Raw genomic sequence first — 8,514 nt, forward strand, 5'->3', positions numbered from 1 at the left:
AAATCTGCCAAGCAGTTTGAGTTTCAGGTCGTGTGTGTGTGTGTGTGTGACATTGGACTGACACCCAGATGATGACGTCGTCTACAGACCGACAGCTCTAGATAACGTTTATGATGGACGACTATGTACCCTACCATATATCCGACAATGTATACTCCTATGTATACGTAGTATCTGTGGTAGCTGCGTGTATTTGACTTTTATCTTCATTCCATAAACCAGTGACTAAAGTTGAATTCTGGAGGAGTTTACTGATTTAGTATATGACAGAAAGTTTTATTAGTTAAGGCTGGATATACATAGTTTATTTATACAACTATTGCATGCATTCATTGTGATACATATTTATAGTTAACTTTTGCTGTTGTCTTCATAAATTAGTGAAAGATGTAAAGTTCTAGAAAAGTAAAATTAATATTCAAAGTAATATACCTGTATAAATCTTGATATTGGCTTGGAATATTCAAATTTTTCACATTAATATACTCAAAAATCTTTTTGAAGACAGTTGAAGTGTGATGTTCTGAATTAGCATATCTTTAAGTATATTTCTAAATTTGGTTTATCAGGGTAAAATGATATGATAAAATTATTGATCAAAAAGTTATTATAGGGTAGGGCATAAAAAAAGGATAAAATACAGGCTAATAATTTCCTTTGCAGACCCCCAGGCGTCATTTCGCCCATTGCCTCTTAGCTTTGTTACTAAAACCATTTTTAATAGATTTATTTATTATGAAAATACACGATTTTTTAGATTTTTGAACTAAGTAAAAACCTCAATTTTAAAAATACCTATGTTGTTACCACACCCAAAACATTGTGTTCTTATCCCAAAAAAAAAATAACAGTTTTTAACATTACGTAAGTCTCCCATTGCCACACTCCGGCATGCGATTATCCAAAAAAATAACTCTTTTTAACATTACGTAAGTCTCCCTTTGCCCAACCCGGGCATGAGATAATCATACCCCATGAACTAGCCGCAGTTGAGTGCCCCAGAATAGCAGCCATTTCCTGACCAACCGAAGTATCATGGCAAGTCATGGAGACTTTCTCTTCCTCCCCGAGTTTCATCTGACCTCATGGAGCGAAATATAAGCCGTGGTCTCCTTTTGCCTTAGTGTCCCAGAAGTGGGGAGTTCGACTTAAATAATTCCTCTCTCTCTCTCTCTCTCTCTCTCTCTCTCTCTGTATATATACATTTATATATATATATAATAATAATATATTATATTTATATATATATATAATATATATTATATATATCTAATATCTATATATATATATAATAGATATATATTATATATATATATATATATATATATATATATATATATATATATATAATATATATATAGATATATATATATATATATATATATATATATAATAATATATATATATTATATATATATATATATTCATCATTACTCAACTCTGCCATCCCATTAATGCTCCTATGAGCTCTTTCCTTCCCTCACACCCTTTTAGCATGTAGAGATCTTGCTCTGCAATTATGTGCTCTGGCCAAAAATAGACTATGGTTGTTTTTGCTGTTGTTGCAGCTGCATCTTGCACCCTGTGGTCTCAACTCGCTTTCTACTGTTTATGTCAGCGAGTCAAGTCAGTAAATATCACTGAAGGTCGTTCCCATGTCTTTTTTTTTTTATGTTCCAAAGCAACTCTCAGAATTCTGGGTTAATTGCTTTCTCTCTCTCTCTCTCTCTCTCTCTCTCTCTCTCTCTCTCTCTCTCTCTCTCTCTCTCATGAAGACTACTTTTTCCAGCACTTTCCGGTTCCTCGAATGTTACCCAAGCGTTTCTTCCCAAGACTCTCAGCGGGTGGCAGACGGCATTTCTTCTTCTGCCAATTTTGCAAATTACCTGTGAGCGTAAATTTAAACACTCTCCTCGTCTCCGTTCCCGTCCTCTCTTAAGTAATACCTTGACATTTTAACTTCTCGCCTGAATTGGGCATGATATTCGTCGCTCGAGCTTAATCCTTGAAGTAGCACAATGTTTATTTGCTGCCTGAGTTTGGCGTTTGATATTTAATGCTTGAATTTGGTATCTAATATTATTCATCCTTTCACTTAAGCACTAGATGCCATTATTGCTGGCATTTAGTACAAAGTATCTTAGACCAGTTCCTTACCATTCTATTTTGTCATGCTTAGTAACTGGATTTTCAAAATTAGGAAAATTCACACACATTTCAAATCCCGAAGTCTTCACGTTTTTGTAAAAGCAGAATCACTCGCGTTTCCTTTCATACTTCTATTCAGGATCACGTGGGTGAAGCACTCCTTACGCAATGCCAATTAACCCGGTCACTAATTCGGTAATTCCCTCTTTGAGAACGCAGATTCAGATCGAAACAGGGTGATTATAAGACCTTCCCACCCGAACAAAAAGCTCCTCAAGCCCCTAATGAATATAATTCGGCGTCTTTAGCTTCGCTGTTGATATACCATTTCCCCTTCTTAACTTCTTTCCTTTTTTTTTTTTTTTGGCAAACTGCTCCCTTTCACTCGCGTTTTCCCACCATCCATACTGACGCGCGGTACATTTGGCAAATTAGCAAATGCTGAACCGTTCGTGAACCTTAGATATATAAGCTGCGAGTTCATGATTCGTGCAGGAACTAGAAGACTGAAACTTTGAATCATTTCAAGACTCACGGGTGTATTCTACATCTTTCGCAAGATTCGCAGATACAGCCTTCATGAATATTTAGGAAATTGATAACCTCAAGAAATTGATTGCAAACGCTTCGAATTCACAAGAGCCTGCAGTGAATGTTTTGCAAGTGTTTTCAGAACAGGTACCGATAAATGTTTTTTTTTTCTCTCTCTCTCTCTTCCTATAATGTCGTGTTGCAACCCTGCAGAGCGATAAAGGTTGATGCTTAGCTTATAATACAGGCTACCGGATTGCGCTCGTGCTATTAAAAATAAAAAAAGTAAAAGATTAATTATAACGACTTTGCTCTGCAGAGCTTCTGCAACGCTTGATGTGGCGACTGTCATAAACTACAAAGTCATTCTCGATCTGCTTCCATTGCTGTCTCCTCATTTACCGTCCCTTACTCTCCTTTCTTTTCTACTTCTCCTTCTTCTTCTCTCTCTCCCACTTTCCCTTTCGTTTGCTGAATAGGCTGTCTGTCAAGCTAAGTACCTTTGCAACCTTTAAACTTGCATTTTCTTTTTCTTTTGTTTTTTCTACTTTTTTTGCATTCACCCACAGCTCTGACATAATACAGGTTTTTCCTGAAAGCTGAAAGGTTCTTGGACTGTCATCTCCAGTCCCTGAGTAATCTAATTTCCATGACTCCTTTATTAACATTTTCTCGAACTGCAGAACTTTTCCTATTCTGAGAAACGATTTCGAGAAAGTGTTTAACTTGAGGTCTTTCAGTTTTAGATTGATTTATAATAAGGTTAGTCTCCATGACATAATCATATTCACTTTCCTTTCTCATTATTGCTACACAAGCTTTTGGACTACGCCAAGACACAGTGCTGCTTACACCAGTCTGCTTCCAAAAAGTTGGTTGCAAGCTTCAGCAACACTTGGCGGAGTCCCGCAAGTTTGGGGCATTAACCCTTCTCTCTCCACTTTCTTCTTCTTTTTCTTTTTTTTTTTTTTTTTTTTTTTTTTTGAGACTCGATTTTAGCTTCACTTTTGCTTCAGTGACTTCCGTTGCCTTGACCGGAAGGAGGAGCGCCCCAGAACGGGTTTCCCTGGCCCTAGGACTAGATTCCTAGTCGTGGGCTGCCCGCCATCAGATCTAGTTCCACTCTGACCTCATTCTGAGCGCTTGCAAGTCATGGCTCTACCACAAAGCAAGCGCTTATTGCATAAGCGGTGTAGAACATGCGTGTCGCAAGAGGGAGAAGTGATTACCTATAATAGTTAACCGCACTTGATCCAGACTTAATACCCACCCTACCCCCACCACCGCCTGGAAGCTTTGCTCTTTCTTACCGCATAGATTTTTTACCAGAGTAATAATTGTTACAAGCCTTCCAGCTGAATTACAATCACAGTGATATTTAGTCTTCGATAGTACCTACCGATTGAGTACTTTTAAGCCTTTGGTAATCCCTACTTTATTTTGCTTCACAGTTCCAAAGACATATTAACGTCAATTTAGTATCGCAGACCCTTTCCCCATTCGGATAGATTTCTCTTATGCTTTAATTCCACTCAGATTTCCAAAAAGAGGAAATAGCTTCACAGTCGGAATATCGGTTTTGGTTCACTTGTGTTTCCCAGAATTCCTTTTTATATACTTTGAATGCGATAACTTCCCATCTTTTCCTCTATTCATTTTACCGTAGTAAAAGTTTATACAATACTCTTAGAATTCATTCCTTATTCCTAACACTATAAAAGATTCGTAACGCTATCAAAGAGGGCACTTGACCTGAGTTAATTGATGAAAGTGAAAACCATTCGCCTATTCCTTCCTCGTATGCCTTGAACCGTCTGGGGTACTGGAACGTATAAGAACTTATTTCTAAATCACTCATGCTTTCAAAACAAGTATAGAAAAGTATATATTTAAATCAGAACACGACATTTCTTTGGCAAGCAATCAAACCAAGTCAAGAAAAACATATTTTCAAATCAGAACACGACATTTCTTTAGCAAGCAATCAAACCAAGTCCAGAAAAGCATATTTTCAAAAAGAACACGACATTTCTTTAGCAAGCAATCAAACCAAGTCCAGAAAAGCATATTTCCAAATCAAAACACGACATTTCTTTAGCAAGCATTCAAACCAAGACAAGAAAAGCATACATTTCTTTAGCAAGCACTCAAACCTAGTCAAGAAAAACATAGTAGGATATCCAAATCAGAACACGACATTTCTTTGGCAAGCAATCAGGGTACGAACTCAGAGGTGTGGAAATTGACTTTCCAGCCTATATAGGTTTCCTTCCAGCATTCCAGCCAGACACCACCCCGACTCGTACTTCATGACCTCTCCATCTTCCAGGTTTTGTCCGCTGCCCTTCTTGCAGCAGTTGCTGCTGCACCCGAAGGCGGGTATAGCTCATCAATCCCCGCTGGTCCCACCTTCAGCCACGGAGGCTCCGGGGGAGGATTTGGCCTCGGTGGCGGAAGCCACGGAGGAGTTGGAGGTATCGGAGGCGGTGGCTTCGGAGGTGGAGCCGGCGGTATCAGCGTCGGAGGCGGTGCTTCGGAGGTGGAGCCGGTGGCTTCGGAGGTGGAGTCGGCGGTGGCTTCGGAGGTGGAGTCGGCGGTGGCTTCGGAGGTGGAGTCGGCGGTGGCTTCGGAGGTGGAGCCGGCGGCTTCGGAGGAGGCTGCCGCGACGGCGAGATCCTCCATGTCGACGGATCCTGCGTGATTCCCGAAGTCAGCCGCCACGTCTTCGTGTACTCCGCTCCCGACGTCGACGTCGGCTACTCCGGACCCCCTCCCGTCATCCCCCCACCCAAGGTCGAGCACAACATCGTCTTCATCCGCACCCCCGACCAAATCGACGGACCCGACCCCATCGTCGTGCCACCACCCCAGCAGAAGAACGTCGTCTACGTCCTCAACAAGCAGTCGCCCATCGAAGGACCCAAGATCATCGAGGTGCCCGCTCCACCCAAGAAGAACCCAGAGGTCTACTTCGTCAACTACGGACCTAACGATAACCCATCTCTCCCTGGTGGTATTGATCTTCAGACTGCTCTCAGCTCTGCCGCTCACGCCAGCGGGCAAGTGATCGGAGGCGGAATCGGAGGCGGAATCGGCGGCGGAATCGGCGGCGGAATCGGCGGTGGAATCGGTGGTGGAATCGGAGGTGGACACATCGGTGGAATTGGAGGTGGAATCGGTGGAATCGGAGGCGGAATTGGCGGTGGTCATGGAGGTGGAATTGGCGGCGGAATTGGCGGAATCGGCGGTGGAATCGGAGGTGGAATCGGCGGTGGAATCGGAGGTGGAATCGGCGGTGGAATCGGAGGTGGAATCGGAGGTGGACACATCGGTGGACCCACCACCCCCTCCGGCCTCTACTCAGCTCCTTAAGCTCGCGAAAAGAAGGGCTTCTCCTCAACACTAACTTATACTTCTCTACTGACACTTATATGGTTAAATGTTATTCTTGGCTTTTTTTCTATTTTATTTAAATACTCAAATTTTTAATATATATATAAATATTTAGAACCTGCAACAATTCGTTTGCAGTCTAGTCAGTCCAGCTGTTCAATCGGATATGTACTTCTTTTAGAAGAATGTCTACATAAATTCATTAAATGGTTCTATTTACATTTGGTGTTATCCCTTTATCCTTGATTTATGTATTGCATGAGTTATTTCAGATAATCGCTCCCTTACCTTTCTGTATGAAAGGAAATTGAATCTGTCAGCTTTGGTTGTCTATCGCTAGATTTTGCTTCTGAAATTTAGCTGATTTTAATCAACCGTTCTAACTCTTTTAGTGCTGTGAACGTTTTCCTTAATATGTAGTGTTTATCATTCTCGACAAAAGGGTGCTTATTTTATCAAAGCACCTCGCTGTTGGGCTGCTAGTTTGGTGTCCTTTCAACCAACCAGTGCAGTTCTTTAACGTTTTTTTTTAATATGTAATGTTTATCATTCTCAAAAGGATATTTACGTTATAAAAGCACCCCCCTGTATTACTTATTGCCTTGCTATCTTGGTGCCAGTTTAGTGTCCTTTCAACCAACCAGTGCAATTCTTCCTATTAACTGTCTAAAGCGATGTTTGATTGACACTGAAGGCAACTCTTCAACCCCTTCTATTTCCACGACCACATCCTGCTTTCCAAACAATTCCAAGGAAACTTTCCCCAACGGGAATTGAAGCCTTCTTCTCCTTCCGTAGCCTCAAGTCGTATCATATTTCTATATTCCGAATCATTTCTCTTGTTTTTCATATATACAACTACTGACAATTGGTGGGCGATACGCAGCAATACCTGACTGCCAGAGAAAATGTACATATATTCTTACATGGAATACGATAAGTTTATACTTATAGCGACCTCGTTTTGGCCCAGTAATCGAGCGATACCTGTATCATTCTGGCATGTCAATATTTTTCCAGTCGTGGTTTTCCAGAGAGTTCCAGCATCGAACCAATTCCGTTCTCTCACGATTTGACGGGTTTATTCACATAGACTGGTGTGAAAACCACCTTTAAATTTCAAATTCTCTCTCTCTCTCTCTCTCTCTCTCTCTCTCTCTCTCTCTCTCTCTCTCTCTCTCTCTCTCTCTAGGGATCATTTTACAGGGCTTCTAGGCCCTCTGAGTTAGATATTTATCTCTCTCTCTCTCTCTCTCTCTCTCTCTCTCTCTCTCTCTCTCTCTCTCTCTCTCTCTCTCTCTCATACTTTTTCCCCCATGTTCTCATCAGCTCCTTGCAGATTTTCCCATTAACCACGGTCTCCTAACACGTAGTTTCCACATTGCAATGTTATTCTCAATTACTGTTGCTTTCCACACTTTCATATCTAGAATGCACAGACTTTACACGATGGTCTGGTCACTGCCTGAAATGTCACTGAAATAATTCACTTCCTTCTTATAATATGTGGCTGTCTCGAATTCTAGTCATTTGATTCCTTAAAAAAAAAATTAAGAATTGTATTTACTGACCCACAAGAACATGCGGAAGGTTACACAATTTGGTCATATCAGTTAACTGAGAAACATTTCTCCTCAGCAATAAAAAACTTTTCTTAAATATAAATATAAATTCTTCCACGTTCGGTCGTTCTACACATATGACCCAATCACGCAGCTTTAAACGTACTAAATATATTCTCATGTTTCTTAAATACCGGAAGTTTCATAGTCGAACAGGTGTGTACTACCTAGTATAGCATCCATCAGCCACGTGGGAAAACATTTATATCACAATAGGATTTACCTCGCTGTAATAAAACATCTCATAAATTAAGAGGGAAAAGAAACATTAGGAAATATTACTCAGCACTAATTTTAGGACGGAGAAAGCTCCATAAAAAAATTTCCCCACTCTAAATCTTACTTCCTCTTCTTTATTTTTTATGTAATTTTTTTTTCTGGTGAATGGCAGACGTAAGGCAAGCAATGCCATGTCATTTTACTCGGTGCAAGCAGTGATTGCTTTCGTGGATAACGTTCTTCCTGCATTGCTCAGGAATTCGAACAAGGCAGTCAGAGAGACGGGAATGGTTTGAAGGGAAAATATTTGTGTGTGTGTGTCTTTTGAGAACAAAACTGGCTAGGTTTTGTTTATTTCTTGCTGTTTATTTCTAAAGGGAAAATATTCATTTTTTTTCTTGTCTTATAAGAACAAAACTGCTGTTTTGTTTATTTCTTGCTGTTTATTTTTGAAGGGAAAATATCCTTTTTCTCTTCTTTCTTATGAAAAGAAAACTGCCTGGGTTTTATTTGTCTCTCGCTGTTTACTTTTAAAAGTTTTTTCATTTATTGATATATCCTTCAGGTGTTTCTCATTCATTCTTAAGAACATATATATGAA

At 40.2% G+C, this 8,514-nt stretch overlaps 1 pseudogene; it reads left to right on the plus strand.

The window, feature by feature from the left end:
• Window positions 1–6,293, plus strand: part of LOC135204267 (uncharacterized) — a 7,966-nt pseudogene extending 1,673 nt beyond the window's left edge.
• The last annotated feature ends 2,221 nt before the right edge of the window (window positions 6,294–8,514 follow it).

This window comes from Macrobrachium nipponense, chromosome 44, assembly GCF_015104395.2.
Source record: "Macrobrachium nipponense isolate FS-2020 chromosome 44, ASM1510439v2, whole genome shotgun sequence".
NCBI classification, from domain to species: domain Eukaryota; kingdom Metazoa; phylum Arthropoda; class Malacostraca; order Decapoda; family Palaemonidae; genus Macrobrachium; species Macrobrachium nipponense.